A 20348-nucleotide genomic window follows, 5' to 3' on the forward strand; every position below is an offset into this window, starting at 1 on the left:
AGAGGGTGTGTGTAGGTTATATGCAAATTCTATTGCTTTTTGTTTTGTTTTGTTTTGAGACAGACTCTCACTCTGTCGCCCATGCTGGAGTGCGGTGGCACAATCCAGGTGCTCACTGCAGCCTCTACCTCCCAGGCTCAAGTGATCCTCCCACCTCAGCCTCCCAAGTAGCTAGGACTACAGGGGTACAGGTGCACACCACCGCATCCAGCTAACTTTTAATTTCTTTTTGAAGATGGGGGTCTCACGATGTTGTCCAGTCTAGTCTTAAGCCCCTGAGTTCAATCATCCTTTCACGTTGGCCTCCCCAAATGCTAGGATTACAGGCATGAGCCACCATGCCCAGCCCAGTATGTCACTTAAGATAAGGGACTTGCATATCCACAGATTTTGGTATCTGTAGAGGTCCTGAAACCAATTCCCCGTGGATACCAAGAGATAACTGTATATTCTTTGGCAATCTTGAGTGCCTAAGTTGGGGATGTTATCCTTCAGAGAGGCTTTGCTGCCTGGTGCTATGTTGTGGGTAGCAATAATAGTGCTTATTATATAGGATTGTTAGAAATATTAAATAGGGCTGGGCATAGTGGCTGAGTCCTGTAATTCCAGCACTTGGGGAGGCCAAGGAGGGCAGATCACTTGAGCTCCGGAGCTCGAGACCAGCCTGGCCAACATAGCGAAACCCCATCTCTTACTAAAATACAAAAATTAAGATCGGGCATGGTGGCTCACGCCTGTAATCCCAGCACTTTAGGAGGCCGAGGTGGGTGGATCATGAGGTCAGGAGATCGAGACCATCTTGGCTAACACAGTGAAACCCCATCTCTACTAAAAATACAAAAAACTAGCCGGGCGAGGTTGCAGACGCCTGTAGTCCCAGCTACTCGGGAGGCTGAGGCAGGAGAATGGCGTGAACCTGGAAGGCGGAGCTTGCAGTGAGCCGAGATCCCGCCGCTGCACTCCAGCCTGGGCGACAGAGGGAGACTCCATCTCAAAAAAAAAAAAACACAAAAATTAGTCAGGTGTGCTAATTACAGGTGCACACCTGTAATCCCGGCTACTCAGGAGGCTGAAGCATGCGAATTGCTTGAGCCCGGGAGGTGGAGGTTGCAGTGAGCCGAGATTGTACCACTGCACTGTAGTCTGGGCAACAGAGTGACACTCTGTCTAAAAAATAAATCAATAAATCAATAAATCAATAAATAAAAAATCATGAGATACTAGATGCAAAGCACTCATTTCAATGCCTGACATGCAGTAGCTGCTCAAAAGACTATGTTTTGTTCTGTTTTGTTTTGTTTTTTCCTGTTAAGAATTTAAATTATTTGAGGTTAGGAACCCTGTTATTTTTTGTTTATTTTTATTTTTATTTTTTGAGACGGAGTTTCTCTCTTGTCACCTAAGCTGGAGTGCAATGGCACAGTCTTGACTCACTACAACCTCCGCCTCCCGGATTCAAGTGATTCTCCCACCTCATCCTCCCAAGTAGCCAAGAATATAGGCATGCACCACCACGCCTTGCTAATTTTTGTATTCTTAGTAGAGACAGGGTTTCACCATGTTGGCCAGGCTGGCCTCGAACTCCTGACATCAGGTGATCTGCCCACCTCAGCCTCCCAAAGTGCTGGGATTACAGCTGTGAGCCGCCACACCTGGCCGGAATCCTGTGTTAATTATTTCACTGGTCTCTACTCCACCTAGTGCAACATCTGGCACAAAGGGACCTTTAACAGAGATCTGATAAGTGAATGTGCACATGACATCTCACCTTTCCAAACAGAACTACCCATTTTGGAGTATTTCTAGTTTCCATAGCCTGGGGTTCTGCAGCTCCCACCCCACCCTTGGCAGTACTTTGAAAACTGTCAGAAGACCAACTACAGTTGTCTATTCTCAGAAGATAAAATATAGCCAAGAGCTGAAACATGTAGAGAAAATTCTAGCTTTTCTGAGCTCTAGGCAACAGGCAGTCCATATGCTGGGATCCCCGAGTCTGTTATCTCCAAGCTTTCCCTACACAGTGCCTACCCTCTGCTTATATTGAAGATCCTCCATCTGTTCTTGTTGTCAAATTGTTTAGAAGATTTAGAAGATTTTATGATGTCACACCATGTCCCAACATGAGGCCCCATGTGAGAAGCCTCTTTCAGAATTTGTTCCTGGAAATATTTGTCCCTGTGAAGGAACTGATCTGCTTCCTATTTTCTGATAGTAAGAGTGTTTCAGTTTTTGCCATTGCTGCCAGGAAGCTCAAGTCCAAATTTCCAGATTAATCACAGCATCTGTGGCAACCCGTAAGATTGCTATTTTTTCTCTTGAGCAGTAAGAATCCATTGAATGAACTAATCTTTCCTATTGTAATGCCATTTCATGTCCTTTTGGGAAAAGGATAAAGAATACATATGTTTCAAAATTACGACAACAGCATGGTCAATGGAAGCCATGTAGGATACTATTGAGAGCTGGAGCCAGACTGCCTGTGTGCAAATCCTACCTCTGCCTCTCACTCAGGGCTTGTGTGCAAGTGTCTGGTGGAGCCCCAGCCCTTCAGCTAATGTACCAGAGAGCCAGTAACTAGCTGCAGCCCCCTCTGGGCCTCAGCACATCTGTAAAACAAGCTCTTAGAATTCTGAAGAGAAGGCCGGGCGCGGTGGCTCAAGCCTGTAATCCCAGCACTTTGGGAGGCCGAGACGGGCGGATCATGAGGTCAGGAGATCGAGACCATCCTGGCTAATACAGTGAAACCCCGTCTCTACTAAAAAATACAAAAAACTAGCCGGGCGACGAGGCGGGCGCCTGTAGTCCCAGCTACTCGGGAGGCTGAGACAGGAGAATGGCGTAAACCCGGGAGGCAGAGCTTGCAGTGAGCTGAGAGCCGGCCACTGCACTCTAGCCTGGGTGGCGGCAGAGCAAGACTCTGTCTCAAAAAAAAAAAAAAAAAAAAAGAATTCTGAAGAGAAGCAAAGGATGTTAAAGACAAAGAGAACGCCTTTAGTGAGGAGCAGGTGACTTAGGCAAGAGCCATTTCTGGGCACAGAAGGGGAGGAATCAGGGGTCACAGGTGCTGACCTCGTGAGGCAGGGGAAGGTGCAGGAGGAGAGGTGGAGAGGAAGTCCAGTGCTCCTGCTAGACAGGATGTGGGGAGTGGGCATTTGGAGTGAGTTGCCCCTCCCAGTCTGTGCCCTTCAGCCCTCCTGGAACTCCTAGCTGGGCCACTCTTTCTTGTGAGGGGTGGATAACGGAGAGTCAGAGTCATTCCTCATCTGGCCTTGGGTTTGGTTTTTGGTTTTGCCATGGCTGCACCAACGGCTCTTTCAGTGGTGTGGCCAAGATATGTGGGGGCGACGGTGGAGGGGATGGACTTGGGGGTCAGGTACACGAAAAGGTAGAAGGCCGCCACTGCCCTTGAGGGCAATCTGCAGTCTCACTGGGTGACCCAGGCAGTCTCTAGAGGAACGGAGCAGCAGACACCATAGGCTGAATCCCAGGGTGCCCTCGGGATTTGGAGGAGAGGGGCAGCTGAGCAAAGCTGGCTTTTTGAAGGAAGTCTTCTGGTACAGGTGGGAGAGGATGTGGGGCAGTAGAACGGAGGGGAGTGGTCCACGCCAGGCTCGGAGGGAACAGCAAAGCTGTGGGTGATGGGGCAGGTGATTTGTTTCAGGGGCAGTTTGGAGTGTGGCTCCTGCCCCCTGAGTGTGTGGCCCAGAGTAGGTGCCCTTTGAACCTGCTGAGCACTGAGATGGAGGACTGTGAACCCCATTTGGGAGGGGTTAATTTAGAAAGATTGCTGGTATTGGGGAGGGCGAGTTGAGGGCTGACAGAGAGGGCCAGGCCCACCTCATTCTGCTCCTGTTTCAACAGTCCCGACCCTATCGCCAGTGCCCCAGTGGAGGGGCCCACTCCCATGCCCCAGACCTTCCAATGGCTCCCCAAGGCTGCAAGCTCTTCATGGTCTGATGGTGGATGGGAATCCAGGGAAACCAGGAAGACCAGCATGGGACACTCCTCTGACTGGCAGCCTGGTGGGGTGGGAGTGGTGGGGGGTGGTGGAGCAACTCTGAGAAATCGAGAATGGGATCAGGAGTCCCTTTGGACCCAAGCCTGGTGCTGAAAAGGCAGAATTTTTCCAACAGGTGACATGTGGGGAACAAAACCATCAGAGAGGTCCTTGCTGGGGCAGAGATTGGGTGCTCCAAGGCAGGACACAGGGGAGAAGCAAAAGAGCTGGGTGTCAGAGCGGATCTGAGCAGGAAGGCCAGTGTGAGCCACAGAATTGCAGAAAGACTGTGAGGGGAAGTGTGAGGCACGGTGTGTAACATGAGGAGGACTTCACCTGCCCAGAGGATTGTGACAGCAGGGATAACATAGGAGCTCAGAGTCTTCCACTATCCTGCTGTCTGGAATTTTCCATGATAAAAAGTTTTTTGAAAAGAAGAACACACATTTTGCTACAATCCCTGTCATTTCTAGGCCCCTGAGATGTTCCATCAGCCTCCATAATGTCCCAGGGGAGCCCCCTTGCAGCATCTTGGTAGCCTGTCTGCCCTAGACAGGGTTCAGGTACCTCCCCTGGACCTGGAGTGATGCTTCCTGAAAAATGTCTTCTTGGGATGGAGAAGGCCTTTCTAAGCAAGACACAAACTCAGAAGTCATAAAGGAAAGAACTTTCAGGTTTGACCTCATAAAAATAAAAATCTTCAATAAGACAACACCATAAACAAAGTCAAAAGACAAGCAACAGACTAGGAGTTGAAGGGGAAAAAAGAAAATAGCCTCAACGTTTCCCATAAACATCTCTCTGTATGAGGAGAGAAGTCAAGAGGAATAATTGATCTGAGGGAGGTCTTGGTGCAGTGGTATCTCCACTGGACCAACTATGAATTAATACAACAAAACTTCCTCTATCCTTCTATCAGCCAGAAATGAGATCACCCTTTTTAGGCAGACCACCCGCATTAGTTGGTTTTCACACTGCTGATAAAGACATATCCAAGACTGGGTAATTTATAAAGAAAAAGAGATTTAATGGACTCACAGTTCCACTTGGCTGGGGAGGCTTCACAATCATGGTGGAAGGCAAAAGACACGTCTTACAGGCAGAGAGAGAATGAGAACCAAGCAGCAGGCAGAGAGAGAATGAGAACCAAGCGAAAGGGGATTCCCCTTATAAAATTATCAGATCTCGTGAGACTTACTACCATGAGAACAGTGTGGGAGAAACCGCCTCCATGATTCAGTTATCTCCCACTGCGTCCCTCCCACAACACGTGGGAATTATGGGAGCTACAATTCAAGACAAGATTTTGGTGGGGACACAGCCAGACCATATCACCACCTCAACAGGGAAGAGTTTGTAGTTCACTTTTCATGGCTTCCCATTTAACAGATTCCTGGGTAGGTTTATGGGGCCAATAGCCTGACACACCTCACATAAAGCCCTGCAAGTCACGAAGTGGCTAGTACCTCCTGCCCCAAGCTAGTTCCTGTGGAGAGTTTCCACATCTCTGCTCTCACCCAGACATGATTCTAGTTAGTTGATTCCCCGCAATCAGCACAGCATGAATAATGCTATCCACATTCCCTGCCCATCTTCTAGTGATCAAAGACCCAGCTTGAAGGAAGCAAGGAGGATGGTTCTATGCAGGGGACCCTGATGGGCAGGATAAAGGGTGGTGGCAAGATGTGCACATTCATGGTCATTTGGATGGCCCCCGAGATCCTCAGGTGCCCTAACAGCCTAACTGTGGCACCTGTGATGGATACAGGGGTCCTCTCCTCCAGCCATCCTGCCAAGTGGCTGCTGATACCCTTAGGGTATGAGTGCCTGGTGAGTGCTGCCAAGTTGTCCTCTAGGGAGGCCAAAGAGCTTAAGCAGCAGGGACTTGACATACGCAGAGAGTGTGGATTCCACTCAAGTGAAGACTAGAAGGATGGTGGGTGAGGTCTCATGACACAGAAGAGTGATGGTTCCACTCACTTTAGAGGCATCCTGGTTCTTACGTAGAGCAAGCTCCTGGGCTGTCAAACATGTCAGTGTAGGCTCGGAAATGGGGGTGCTGCCGCTCTGTTCTGTTTGACTTGTTCACAGGCCCCTCATGGAATCCCCAGGGTAAATGGGGCTCTTGAAAGAGTGAGAGTTGGCCGGACATGGTGGCTGATACCTGTAATCCCTGCACTTTGGGAGGCCAGTGTGGGTGGATCACCTGTGGTCAGGAGTTCAAGACCTGCCTGGCCACCATGGTAAAACCCTGTCTCTACTAAAAATATAAAAATTAGCTGGATGTGATAGAGCATACCTGTAATCCCAGCTACTTAGGAGGCTGAGGCAGGAGAATTGCTTGGACCCAGGAGGCGGAGATTGCCACGAGCCGAGATTGTGCCATTTGCACTCCAGCCTGGGCAATAAGAGAGAAACTCCGTCGAAAAAAAAGAAAAAAAAAAAAAAAAAGCAAGAGTTTCAAGAGTGGTCAGACAGCAGCTGCTCAGAGCTGCCAGACCCCTCACGCTCCCTTCTGTTCTGAGTGTGTGGATCAAAGGGAGGGGCAGGGGCCCTGCCAGAAGGCTCAGGACCCTCCCTAGGTGCACTGCCATGTTATTGTGGGCACTGAGGAAGACAAAGTCACACAATGAGAAGCTGTGTCAAGGGTGGGGGGAACAATGGAGATGCCCCCAAATACCATCCTTTGACTTTATGAGCCCCACAAGATGACTCTGACCATCTAAAGAGGGACAGAACTCCAGCAAGTTCAGCCTCAGTTTTTCTGTTCCCAGGTGACAGAGAATGTCAAACACAAATGGGAAGAAGCCTGACTTCCTCTTTTTTTCTTTTTCTTTTGAGACAGGGTCTTGCTCTGTTGCCCAGGCTGGAGTGCAGTGGCACAATCATGGCTCACTGCAGCCTTGACCTCCTGGGCTCAAATGATCCTCTTGCCTCAGCCTCCCTAGCTGGGATCATAGGCACATGCCACCACACCTGGCTAATTTTTAAAAAGGAATGGAAAACCAAACATCATATGTCCTCACTGATATGTGGGAGCTAAGCTATGAGGACCCAAAGCCATAAGACGGATAACAGTGGACTTTAGGGACTGGGGGGAAGAGTGGGAGGGGGCAAGGGATAAAAGACTACAAATAGGATGCAGTGTATACTGCTCGGGTAATGGGTGCACCAACATCTCACAAATCACCACTAAAGAACTTACGCAACCAGACACCACCTGGACCCCAAAAACTTACGGGGATTTTTTTTTTCTTTTCTTTTTTTTAATTTTTTTTGGTAGAGATAGGGGTCTCCTTATGAGGCCCAGGCTGGTCTTGAACTCCTGGGCTGAAGCCATCCTTCTGCCCTCAGCCTCCCAAAGTGCTGGGATTACAGGCACGAGTCACCACACTCAGCCAAAACCTGACTTCTAAAGGCAGAGGCCCACCTGAGAAACTCATTGAGGCAGTGAGCCACAGAGGATGAGTCCTTACATGAGTCCTTTCACATTTCTTGTCTGTGAGAGTCAAAGCCCATGGGTTGAGGCGGATGGCTTGCCTACAATGCCCAGGTTTGTCCTTCTGGGATTTGGAAGCCATGCGCAGTGGCTCCTGTGGTGTGAAAGAGTTGTCCTTTGGCGTGTGGGTTCCCGACTGGCATTACCAGCCGGAATGTCCAAGTCTGGGGCCACTGTTTTCATCTTCGTGGCTACTGGGAAAGTGTATTTGCTTGGGGGCTTAAACAAAAGGAAAGCTTCTGTCTGTGTCATGTAGAAGCCCATTCGGAGCAGTCCAGGGCTGGAGAGGGGTTCTGCAGTGTCCCTGGCACAGGCTCCTTCCAGCTTATTGTTCTTATCCCTAAGGTGCAGACTCTTTCCTGTGGTCGCAGATGGCAACTCCAGAAACAGCTTGGAGGATAGTGTGCAGAAGAGGTGCAAAAGGCCAGCCCCAGCCTTCTTTGTAGTTAGGTTCCAGAAGTTGCCACACAACACTCAGATCCAGGTTGGGCTTGGTGGTTCACACCCGTAATTCCAGCACTTTGGGAGGCTGAGGCAGGAGGATCACTGGAAGCCAGGAGTTCAAGACCAGCCTGAGCAACATAGGGAGACCCCATATCTACAAAAATAAAACATAACCCCCACCCAAATTAGCTAGGCAGGGTGGTGCACCTGTAATCCCAGCCATTTGGGAGGCTGAGTCAGGAGGATCACTTGAGTCCAGGAATTAGAGGCTGCAGTGAGCCATGATCACCCCCAATGCACTCCAGCCTGGGTGACAGAGCAAGACCCTTCCCCCTAATTCCCCACTCCCCAAAAAAAGAAACCCAAAGAACAAAACACTCAGATCCAGGGGCATGGTGATATGACCAGACTTGACTGCAAGAGAGGCTGGGACATGTGGATTTTATGTGGGAGGAGAGCACATGTGTCAACTGGGGGAGCTTAATGGAATTTTGATAAATACGTAGAAGACAAAGTCTCACCCCTGTGGGAGAGACTGGGGCTGGGGTGAGGGGAAGGAGCTGGAGCTGCCATGTAGTCCCCAAAGTAACTTGCCCAAGCTCACATCACACAGCCAGTAAGTGGCAGAGTGGGTACTTGAACTCCAGACTCCAGTGCTTTAAAAACCCATTAGGCAGCCTCCCCTCTGTGAACGGGGCCTGAGAAAGGGACATGAGAAATTTTGTTTGCCAGAAAATGATAGTCCTTGGTCAACTAGGCTTGGATCCTACTAGGCCACAAAAACAGTAAACAAGGCCGGGTGCAGTGGCTCACGCCTGTAATCCCAGCACTTTGGGAGGCCAAGGCTGGCATATCATGTGAGGCCAGGAGTTCGAGATCAGCCTGGCCAACATGGTGAAACCCCATCTCTACTAAAAATACAAAAATTAGCCAGGTGTGGTGGTGAGTACCTGTAATCCCAGCTACTCGGGAGGCTGAGGCTTGAGAATCACTTGAACCCAGGAGGCAGAGGTTGCAGCGAAAACATATTGAAGCAAAGTGAATTTTACTTAGACATTAGGAAGGACTTCCCAAAGGAGTGGGCTCTAAAATAGACGATTGAGAGTCTGTGGTTTCTTCCTTGGATGGTCTTTCGCAACAAGAGGGGCCGTCTTGGCAGTTTTTCTAAGATAGACACGGTGCTGGTGCTATGGAATCCATCCAGTGGAATTTGAGGATGAAACACGCTGGAGTCAGGGAGGCTTGACAAGGTAAACTGCAGAAGAGATAAGGAAGCCCATATGTTAGACCCAGCCCTAAAGCCCAGAGCCCTGCTCATATGTTAGACCCAGCCTGGAAGCCCAGGGTGGGTAGGGGAAGCCAGGGCCCTTCAGGCCGGGGTTGGTTTCCTGAGTCAGCACAGTTATAGACGCTGCTTCGTGTGGGCAGGGGGTCACAGCTCACAAAGCCCTCCCCTGTGCAGCCCATTTACATCTCCCATCCACCTGTCGGGGCAGACAACTGAGAAATTGTTATTCCCATTTTGCAGGTGAGAGAGTGAGTCTCCAAGAGGGGAGTGAGTCAGCCAAGGTCACACAGAGACAAGGCCCTGGAGCTGTGGCTCACACCCTGGACCTTCCCTTATCACCAGGCTGTAAGGCCAGTGGGGGCTGCAAGCTGCCCCGCACCCTAATCTGCCTTTCGTTCCAGTGTGACCAATTGCTCCTTAGCTCCTCCTACCCCAGGGTGAAGCTAGTTGGGGGAGGGATGGTGCCAGCGCCACAATCCGTACAGGATGAGTGAGTATCTCATTCCTTTCTGGATTTTATTATTTTTCAGTTTATCCTGGTCAAAAAACACAAGATGAACGTCTGGAGGAAAAAAATATATATATAATCTTTGAGAAAATTGAAAATATGTATCATTGTTTGGGGTTGGGGGTGCAGAGGCCCTGGAGGCTGGCTCTCCCTGGGCTTATTCCTGGGCCTGACTCAGCCTATCTTTGCACACAGCCTGATTGCAGGCTCCAGGGGATCTGCAGGGGAACCCCCTCCCTGCCTTTGGGGCTCGGTCTGGGATCTGGTCTCGTGTGTGTGTGTGTGTGTGTGTGTGTGTGTGTGTGTGTGTGTGTGTGTATGCGCTCGTGTGCAGGGGATGCTGGAGAGGAGAAGAGAGGTCTCAACCTCCTTCCCTGGGGATGTGAGCATTTTCTGGGTACTTTGGGGATCTCCAGATTGTTCCCTGTAGGAGAAATACTGACTTCAGCAATAATAGCCGGAGTGTACCGAGGCTTTACTATGTACCAGATACTCTTCCAAGTACTTCTCATGTCTGCTAAGGACTTTTCATCTCTTTTACTCCTCACACAAACCCTGTATTTAGGTACCATCTTCTCCTTCTTGTAGCTGAAGAAACTTAGGTACAGAAAGCTTCAGAAACACGTCTAAGTTCACCATTCAAATTTCAACCATTCAAATCCAAGTAGTTGAATTCCAGAGTTCACTTCTCAATCAGGACTCTTTAAAGCTTTCCTTCACTGGAGAGAGAAAGGGGAGAAGGCAGGGAGAGGGCGAGAATATGCACATAGGATGTGAGCACATCTAACTCATGTCCCTGGGCCGGACTGTGTGTGGTACACAGCTGCATGTGTCCTGCATGTACTTGGCTGTAGGTTCATGTATCCACGCCTTCATCACCCACCTGCCCACTCATGTTCATCCATCCATTCGTCCGTCCATCTATCCACCCATCCATCATCTGTTGTTTTTTTTGAAATGGAGTCTCACTCTGTCGCCCAGACTGGAGTACAGTGGTGCAATCTTGGCTTACTGCAACCTCCGCCTCCCGGGTTTAAGCGATTCTCCTGCCTCAACCTCCCAAGTAGCTGGGACTATACGCATGCATCCCCACACCGGATAATTTTTGCATTTTTAGTAGAGATGGCATTTCACCATATTGGCCAGGCTGCTTATGAACTCCTGACCTCATGTGATTCGCCTGCCTCGGCCTCCTGAAGTGCTGGAATTATAGGTGTGAGCCACTGCGCCCTAGTCCATCATCTGTTTTTAAGTGTGGGGGCACAGGTATGTGGCTACTTCCGGGTGTGTCTGTGCACGTGCGTGCATAATCGGAATGTGTGTGATGGGTGTCAGGACATATTCAGATGTACAGACCTGTGACCCCCTCCCACCGCCTCTCCCAAGGCTCTTCCCCCACACCTGAAAAGCCACGGGGTGGAGGAAGAGGCCCAACGTCAGCTGGCGTGCCTTGGTCCCTGGCTCCCCTCCGAGCCCCAGCAGGGAGTTAATTAAATCCCTTTCCCTTCAAGTGTGGTAATTAGTGCTAATGGTTCCACTTCCCCTCAGAGGCTGGAGAGGTTCGTGCAGTGTGTGTGTGTGTGTGTGTTTGTGAGGGGGTGGGTAGCAGGGCCTTCTCAGTTCCAGAAACTTCTGAGAGCTCCCCAATCTTCTCCTGCTCCTGTCTCCTGATCTTACAGGCTCCAGGAGGCTGGGAATGTGGTGGGTCTCCTGCCAGCTCGCCTGGGAAGAACGTGGTTGTGGTGCCCTTAGCTTGAGGACTGTGGCTTTCTAGGAATCTGTGTGTGACTGAGAGTGTGCTACTCTGTGTGTGTGTGTGTCTGTGCGCATGTACAAAGGACACTCAGAACCACGCTGTGTGCATATAAATGGCCATATATATAATAGTGATATATGAATGGTGCCCCCTGGAGTTGTGTGACGTGGTGACCCTGATTCACAGACCCCAAGTTTCACGTCCTTCATGTGTGCATGACTCTGGTTTTCTGGGTGTCCTCTGTGTGTTTCGAGGTGTACCTGAAGGTGGGTGCCAGTGAGTGTGTGCCTATGTGTGTTTATGTGTGACAAAATGCAAGGAGCAGCAGGGCCACTGGCTTCTGGGGCCTGACCAACATCCCTTGCAAATAAATGTGACAATGAAATATAGTCCTGGAGTTGCTTTGGATGCTCTGTCAAGCAGGCGATGCAGAATAGGTGAAGTTGTAAAGTGTTCCCTGGGAAGCTGTGCAGCTGAGTGACAGCACCCTGCTGGCTCCCGCCTCCCTGCCTAGCTCTCCCTTGTGAGACCCTGGGGCCAAAGACACTTATCATGACCACAGCCTGGGAGACTCGGGAGAACCCGTTTCCACAGCCTGTGAGGAGTGAAGGACAGAGGGGACCTGGCAGGGCTCCATCCCTTCACCGTTGTCCCATTGCTGTCTTCAGGTGGAGCGCCCAGAGTAGGGCTTTTTCCCATCCCTGTCATATGCACTCAGACTGGGTTCCCTCGGGACAGGGCCCTGTCTCCCCTCCTCAGACTGGGCTCTCTCAGGACAGGGCCATGCCTCCTCCTTTAGACTGCACTCTCTCAGGACAGGGCCATGTCTCCCTTCTCAGACTGGATGTCCAGAGGGCAGAGTTCTGCCTTCCTGTCCGGGCTCTCTCAAGCAGGGATGTTTCCCCTAAGGTTGGGAGACCCCTCAAGAGAGGGCCGAGTCTCCCTATGAGGACTGAGCCCCTGAGCACCCTCCGCTTGGTTTATGCTTGTATTGCACGCTCATGAATGCATATCTGGTTGCAGATTTGGAGGCTGCAGAGCTGTCTGCATGAGCCTTAGCTCTGGAGACCTGGGTTCAAATCTCACACCTGCTAACTTCATTAGCTGTGATCTCGGTGAGGTAGTAACAGGTTCCACAAAGTCAGGGCACTGCTTAGGGCTCTGGTTAGGGGCTGTCAGGACACTTTTTTTTTAAATCACAAAGGTGCCTTCTGCTCATTAAGCCGTGTGCCCTTCCAGGTGGCACCTCATTGTAATCATTAGGCCAGGGGTGGCTCGTTAAATTCTCCCCAAATAGCAGGGCCGGCTACCATGGCCCTGCACCAGGGTTTGGTGAGGACACCTGAGGCATGCCATGGAAAGTGCTTGCTCAGTGCCTGGCCCGCGTCCAGCACCCATGGAGCCAAACAGGTCTTCTGGTGCTAGCAGTGAGTGCCAGGGTCCTCTCCGGGTCTGCCAGCTGTGTGGGGCACATTTTGGTATCTTTGTTTCACCTCTTTATCTGTTTGGGTGTCCACTTGTCCTTAGAGCCAGAGGCTGAAATGTGTGTGTGTATGTGTGTGTGTATGTGTGTGTGCACGCTCTTGTGTGCAGGCAAGGGAGATTGCAGAGCGAAGTTTGCATGAGCCTTAGCTTTGGAGACCTGAGTTCAAGTCCCACAGCTGCTAACTTCACTAGCTGTGACTTCAGTGAGGTAGTAACAGCCTTCCAGAGGAGGGCTATGGAGAAGGCACAGAGCGTGCTGGGCGTGGTGGCTCAAGCCTGTAATCCCAGCACTTTGGGAGGCCGAGACAGGCGGATCACGAGGTCAGGAGATCGAGACCATCCTGGCTAACACGGTGAAACCCCGTCTCTACTAAAAATACAAAAAACTAGCCGGGCGAGGTGGCAGGCGCCTGTAGTCCCAGCTACTCAGGAGGCTGAGGCAGGAGAATGGCGTAAACCTGGGAGGCGGAGCTTGCGGAGCTTGCAGTGAGCTGAGATCCGGCCACTGCACTTCAGCCTGGGCGACAGAGCCAGACTCCGTCTCAAAAAAAAAAAAAAAAAAAAAAAAAAGGGAAGGCACAGAGAGAGAGAGACTATTCTTTTTCCTCTTCCCTCAAGCTGAGTCCTCTCAGTTCTGTGTCAGAGACATCATGGGCCTTCTGCCGCGCGTTCTGGGACTCTTCCTGCATCTCTGTCTGTGCTCGGGGATTCAGTTCGTGTGCAGAGACTGCCCACACAGAGGAAAGCTCTTGCCATCTGCCTTGCCTCTCAGGCAGCAAGCCCCAGGAGGGGCTGTGGATTGGGACAAAGCCTATCTTGTCTCCTAAGGAGGCCACGACCTGTCCCCGGGCAGGGGGGCGCCCACTGTACAGAGCCTGCAAGGACTTTATGCCCCATGAGGGCCCGGACCTTGGCTTCTTCATAGCGACATCCCTGCTTCCTCGCACTGCTCAGTAAATATTTGCTTCATGAGTGTGTTACGATACAGGACCCATCGGCACCTGTGGCTTCTGGCATTGTGTGTGGCATGACAAAAATGAAGGCTGAGATTGCGTGGCTGCTGGAGAGAGTTCTGGAGCATTTATAGACAGGTAACATATTCCACAGGATAGGGGTCAGCAAAGTCCTGGCTCCAGACTTATTAGCAGAGAAAGGTTTTCACACAACATTTCTAAGCCCTAAAGAAACAAAAACGTCCATGGGGTTCCTTCTACCAATTTCATCTCCATCTCCATATGACTTTCTGGGCAGGAGAGACAGTTTGGAGCTATAACTTTTGCTCTTCATCCTGAAGGCTCTTGACCCAACTTTGAATCTCCCAGATAGGCCAGCAGCTGACCTTTCCCTTGAATATTCCTGAATTTGAGACTATGGGTAACAGAGAGAGGGAAATGCACATGAGCACTTGCCCCAACCATAGCCTTGCTTACAGCAAGGGTGTCATCATTAAGCCTCGTTCTGGAGGCCTCTAGGTGGAACAGAGGTGTGTATTCTGGCCCATTTAGTCCGAACAAAGGGAAGCCATTATGCAAATGTCGGATCGTTTAAAACCACTCTGGCTTTCCTTGGAAGAGAATGGCGGAGGAAGCCGCATTTCAAAGTGTCTGCCCATGCCTGGGTCGCTGCTAATTTCATTTTAATATTACACCATTGTATGATGAATAATTACATACCTCAACAGAGCGAAGGGAAGACAGAACGAAAGTGGTCACAGGGAGGCGGGAAGCAGAGGGGTCAAAAGCACAGACGTTGGCTCTTCTGCTGAACAGCGGGCAGCCTTGGGCACAGGACTCAGCCACTTGGTGCCTCAGTTTCCTCATCTGTAAGACAAGAATGGCACTTCCAGGTTTTTGAGTATGAAATGAGATTATGCAAATAAAGTGTTCAGTTCATTGTGGGGTAAAATACTAGCTAGTATTATATTGTTACATTCAGGTGTCTGCATGCGTGTGTGTGTGTGATGAATGCTTTCGTGTGTGTGTACATTCAGGTGTCTGCATGCGTGTGTGTGTGTGTGATGAATGCTTTCGTGTGTGTGTTTGTGAGGAATATTTGTGTGTATTTGTGTATGTGATGAACACATGCATGTATACGTGATGGATACATGTGTGTATATGTGATGGATGACTCTGTGTGTGTGTGTATATGACAGACACGTGTGTGTGTATGTCAGGAACACTGCCTATGTTTGTGTTGTGATGGACTTATGTGTGTGTATGTGATGAGTACCTGTGTGTGGGTCTATGATGTGTACGACACCTCCGTGTGTGTACATGTGACAGGCATCCACGCGTGGGTGTGTACGTGATGGACAGCTGTGAGGTGCCTCCACGGGAAGACGTCTGTGCACGTGGAGGTATGAATGTGAAACAGTACATACTATTTACATACTGAAATAGTAGAATAATGTGAAAGGGCAGAACATAAGCCAACAGCACGTGACTGAGAACTGGGTCCTCTGAGTCTGTTTTCCATCTCTACCACACACTTAATACATCTGTGGCACTGAGCAGGCCCTGCTGCCTATTTTCTCATCTGCAAACTGTGATAAAAGTGGTAGTGACAGCTGTAGCGGTGTTTAGCAAGTGCTTACTATGCGCCAGGATAACACACCTCATTCTGGCTACTCCACAGGATTGGTATTCGATGCCAGGGTAGTGCAGAAGTGCTTCACACATCATGATATCCTGGCACACAGCAGGGGAGGCCACTGTGGATGTGCACACGTGTGCGTGTGTGTGTGCGCACAGCACAGCGTCTTTCTCTGTTTCAAGGCCAGGTTGAATGAACACAGGCCTGTGTATGGACAACTGCACACACCTGGGTATCCATATGTATCCCACTGCATGGCTGCCCCTGTGGTTTCATGTCACACCTGTGCTCACACACGTGCACCCAACTCAGTGGGTGCTTATGCCCATGTCCCCACATGGCACACGTACGGGCACGTGCAGCTCTGAGGCTGCACCTGTCATGAATGGTGGGCCCAGGCAGCCAGGGACTGTGAGTGAGGCTCAAGCAGCAAGTCCCTGAGGTGGGCTTTCTGCTCAGCACTGATGAGATTAGAAAGTACTTACAAAAGTTATCAGGGTACGGTGGCAGGCACCTGTAATCCCAGTTACTCAGGAGGCTGAGGCAGGAGAATCACTTGAACCTGGGAGGCGGAGGTTGCAGTGAGCCAAGATCGTGCCACTGCACTCCTGCCTGGGTGATAGAGTAAGACTCAGTCTAAAAAGAAAAAGAAAAAAGAAAGTACTCCCGCATCTGTGCTGAAGGAGCTAATCCTGAACCGGGAACTCCTAGGCTCTCCAACCCCTTTGCTAAGCAGGAATTCTCTCCATGACCCTCTAACAAGCACTTGTCAAGTTTTGTTTGTACACTTCCAGTGATGGGGAGCTCATTTTCCCCAGAGTGACCTTGACAAGATGCCCTTTCTGGCTGCTGCCCTGAGCTGCCTCAAGTCAGTTTGCCCACGGTTTCTCCTTCTGCCCTCTGCTGCCACACAGCAGCAAACCTGCTCCTGTTTCTAAACTGTTTGCCACGCCTCCTTTTTTTTTCCTTTTTTTTTTTTTTTTTTTTTGAGATGGAGTCTCACTCTGTCGTCCAGGCTAGAGTGCAGTGGTGTGATCTTGGCTCACTGCAACCTCCACCTCCTGGGTTTAAGCAATTCTCCTGCCTCAGCCTCCCGAGTAGCTGAGACTCAGCATGCGCCACCCTGCTCGGCTAATTTTTTTTTTTTTTTTTGGTATTTTTAATGGAGACGGAGTTTCAACATGTTGGGCAGGTTTGTCTTGAACTCCTGACCTCATGCTCCACCCGCCTCGGCCTCCCAAGGTGCTGGGATTACAGGTGTGAGTCACTGTGCCTGGACAACTCTTTCCCTTTACTAGCAGGCCTCCACTACTTCTTTTGTCATATGAGTTGAAGCCCAGCCTATACAAGCGAGGCAGACTTTTAAAGAAAAATATTAACAAGTCTATTATTTTTCTTGATTTAAAAATGTAATACATGGTCATTAAAAAAATTCAGACAATACAGGAAAAGAAGAAGAAGAAAGCAAAACCACCCATCACTGCAGCAACCAGAGATAACCAGGGTTCACATTCTTTAATTTTTGAATAGGCAATACATTTGCAGAGCTCAAAATTAAAAATTGTAAAAGGGTATTACTCAGTGAAAACATTTCCTCCCACATCTCTGTTCTCTGGCCTTAGTTTCCGTCCCCTCAGATTTAAAAAGTCATTAATTTCTTGTGTATATTTCCAGAGATATTTTAAGATATGGAAGACTATTTTAAGATCTTTTAAGATATTATAAGTTTATTTTAAAAGATTTTAAAGAAACTATTATTATTTTTTGAGATAGAGTCTCCCTCTGTTGCCCAGGCTGGAATGCAATGGCATTATCTTGGCTCACTGCAATCTCTGCCTCCTGGGTTCAAGCGATTCTCCTGCATAGGAGGCCTCCTGAATAGCTGGGATCACAGGTATGCACCACCACACCGAGCTAATTTTTTGTATTTTTAATAGAGATGGAGTTTCACTATGTTGGCCAGGCTGGTCTCAAATTCCTGGCCTTAAGTGATCCACCCACCTCAGCCTCCCAAGTACTGGGATTACAGACTTCAGCCACTGCGCCCGGCCTAAAGGCTATCTTAACATACACATGGGCTCTCTCTTTCTCTCTCTCTCTCTCTCTCTTCCCTCCCCAGCCCTCACTTGTGGTTGCCCCCTTGTTTGCTAAAGAGCATATGGTTGAACTCTCTTTTCTTCTTTTTTTGAGATGGAGTCTTGCTTTTGGCCCAGGATAGAGTGCAGTGGTGCAATCTCAGCTTACCACAACCTCTGCCTCCCAGTTTCAAGCGATTCTTCTGCCTCAGCCTCCCGAGTAGCTGGGACTACAGGTGCATGCATCACACCTGGCTAAGTTTTGCACTTTTAGTAGAGATGGGGTTTCACTATGTTGGCCAGGCTGGTCTCAGGCTCCTGAACTCATGATCTGCCTGCCTCTGCCTCCCAAAGTGCTGGGATTACAGGCGTGACCCACCGCTGCTGGCCGGAACTCTCTTTCTATCAGTTTTCAAAGGGCAGACTGTTTACCTTTTGGCTGCTTCCCTTGATGCTCTTGGTCTAAATGCATTGTTCTGGACTTTGGGGGTCATTTTACATTCTTCTGTTGACCCTTCCAGCTTTTTGGCATCTTTTCATCTTCAGATGTATTTGTCATGCAAATCCGCAACAAACCTTTCCAATGACACCGCCTTTGAAACATTTAATCAACACACAGCACAGCTTCAACTAACATATGATAATATTCTACCCAGCCTGCATTTTACAGAAATCAACATTGCTCTCTCCGGAGAGCGCCAAACGTGTTTCTGAAATAACTCAGGTGCTTGTCCCAGAAATGTTATTCCAAGTGGACGTTAGCAGGATGTAACCTTTTAAAGTGAACCATTGTTGATTCCTGGTGATTTCTCTTTTCTCCCTGAGGTGTTAACAAATGACGATGACCACCCAAAGGTGAACATAGCGAGTGCTCTCCACTTGCCAGGCATGGTTTCCAAATCTTTACATACGTTATGTTGTTTACCCCGGCAAACAGCCTTATGAGGAACGTACTATTGCCATTTCCAATTCCCAGGTAAGGAAACACTCTCAGAGAGGTCAAGTAACTTGCCCGAGGCCATACAGCTTGGAGGAGGCATATGCTGCTTTGCTGGTGTTATCACATCAGCAGAATAATGTGCTATAAAGTTCTTCCAGGGATTGGCCCGAAGTTTCTGCCCAGGCACGACCACCATCTTGTTGGGCCTGCTTGGCACAGTGATCCAGGCCTCTTGATGGGGTCTCCTCTTCACTGGGCTGCAGAGGGTGCTTCACTCGCTGGGTGGCCCACACTTCTCCCTGGTGAATCTTCTTAGGGCAGTTTTGTGGAAAGAGTTTTAATTCACAGGAACTGCAGCAGTAGGTGTGAGTCTGGCGGTCACAGCCAACAGGACTTATGGGGACTGGGGATAGTGTAGTAAGGGGTAATGATTAAACGTACAGGCTCAGAGTGAGGCCTCGTGGATTCCAGCCAGGTTCCATCCCTTCCTGCTGTGTGTCCTTGGACAAGTTACTTAACCTCTCTGAACTCCAGTCCCTACATCTCTACAGTGGGGAGAATTACAGACGATGTATGGGAAATGGCCAGTGTCAAGGAGGTGCTCTGTAAACGCACCATCATCCCAGCCTCATTTGTCAGACTTCGGTGGCCTGGACCCTCCTCTCTTATCAATTTCCTCAATTAGTTTCTCTCCAATGGCACAATTCAGGTCCTGGGCTTGGCACGGCATTGCTGGGTCTGCAGTGGTGGGTGGGCTTGGTTACTGGCCACCCTTGAGGTTACTGGTATGGGTTGGGGGTGGGACAACCAGAGACCCAGGCAGTGACAGATGGGGGAGCTGAGACCTGGAGAGGAGAAGTCTGGGTTGGGGGGGGTCCTCTGAGGAAGGGGGGTCTCTTGGCTCCTCCCAAAGGAGAATGGTTCCCAGACGCACCCCTGCTGGCGCTGTGACTGTGTGGTCTTTTTGGGCTTCTGGGTCTATCTACGGAGACACTGATCCTTTGCCTGGCCCCTTCTCAGACCAGGGGATCCCCTGGAAGGAACCACATGTCCTGCCTCAGACTAGACTCCTCCAGCCTTGACTTCACCTCCATTCAGACCAGGGCCTCCAATGACAAGACTGCCTCTCCCCTCAACAGAGCCTTCCCAGAACACGTGCAAGGCTGCCCTCTGACAGGGGCTATCCCAGGGCAGCGATGTGCTGTTCCTCTCAGAATGGGGGATGCCCAAAGAGAGGCTATGCCTCCCCACACTTGGACCCCCAAAGACATGAGTTGGGGCTTCCCCCTTAGGAAGCTCCTTGAGCGTCAGAAATGTATCTCTGCCCTCACAGTTGAGATGCTCAAAGAGAGGCTGTAGCTTCTCCCCTGCAGTCTGGGGCTCTCCAGAGACAAGGGTTGTGTCTTCCTCCTCAGAGGAACTGGGGTTACCCTGGGATCAACTTGTGTCTCCTCCCGCAGACTAGACCTCCCCAGCCCCTTGCCCCTGGGCCGGACTGTCTCTTCCTTCAGACTAGGGCTCCCGGGGCGGGGTATTTGTTGCCCAGTGGCTGCTCTCCCAGGCCCTGGCCAGGAGTTCAGTGCCAGGAAAGTAATGGAATTCTCGCACATTAACAAGTCAATCACGGAGTCTTAATGAGTCCTGAGTAATCTCAGACCTGCATGTTCATTGAATAGCTGTCCTGGTTCTAATGTGCTGGAAGTTAATCATTAGGAAATTAAGAAATGTCAGCTGGGAACTTCATTAAGCTAGTGAGGGTGGGGC

General features: G+C 50.0%; 1 pseudogene; it reads left to right on the plus strand.

Annotated features, from left to right (window-relative positions):
- The window catches only part of LOC111543923, a 37877-nt pseudogene extending 29870 nt beyond the window's left edge, over positions 1-8007 (plus strand).
- Positions 8008-20348: the final 12341 nt, after the last annotated feature.

Source organism: Piliocolobus tephrosceles, chromosome 1, assembly GCF_002776525.5.
Source record: "Piliocolobus tephrosceles isolate RC106 chromosome 1, ASM277652v3, whole genome shotgun sequence".
NCBI lineage: Eukaryota > Metazoa > Chordata > Mammalia > Primates > Cercopithecidae > Piliocolobus > Piliocolobus tephrosceles.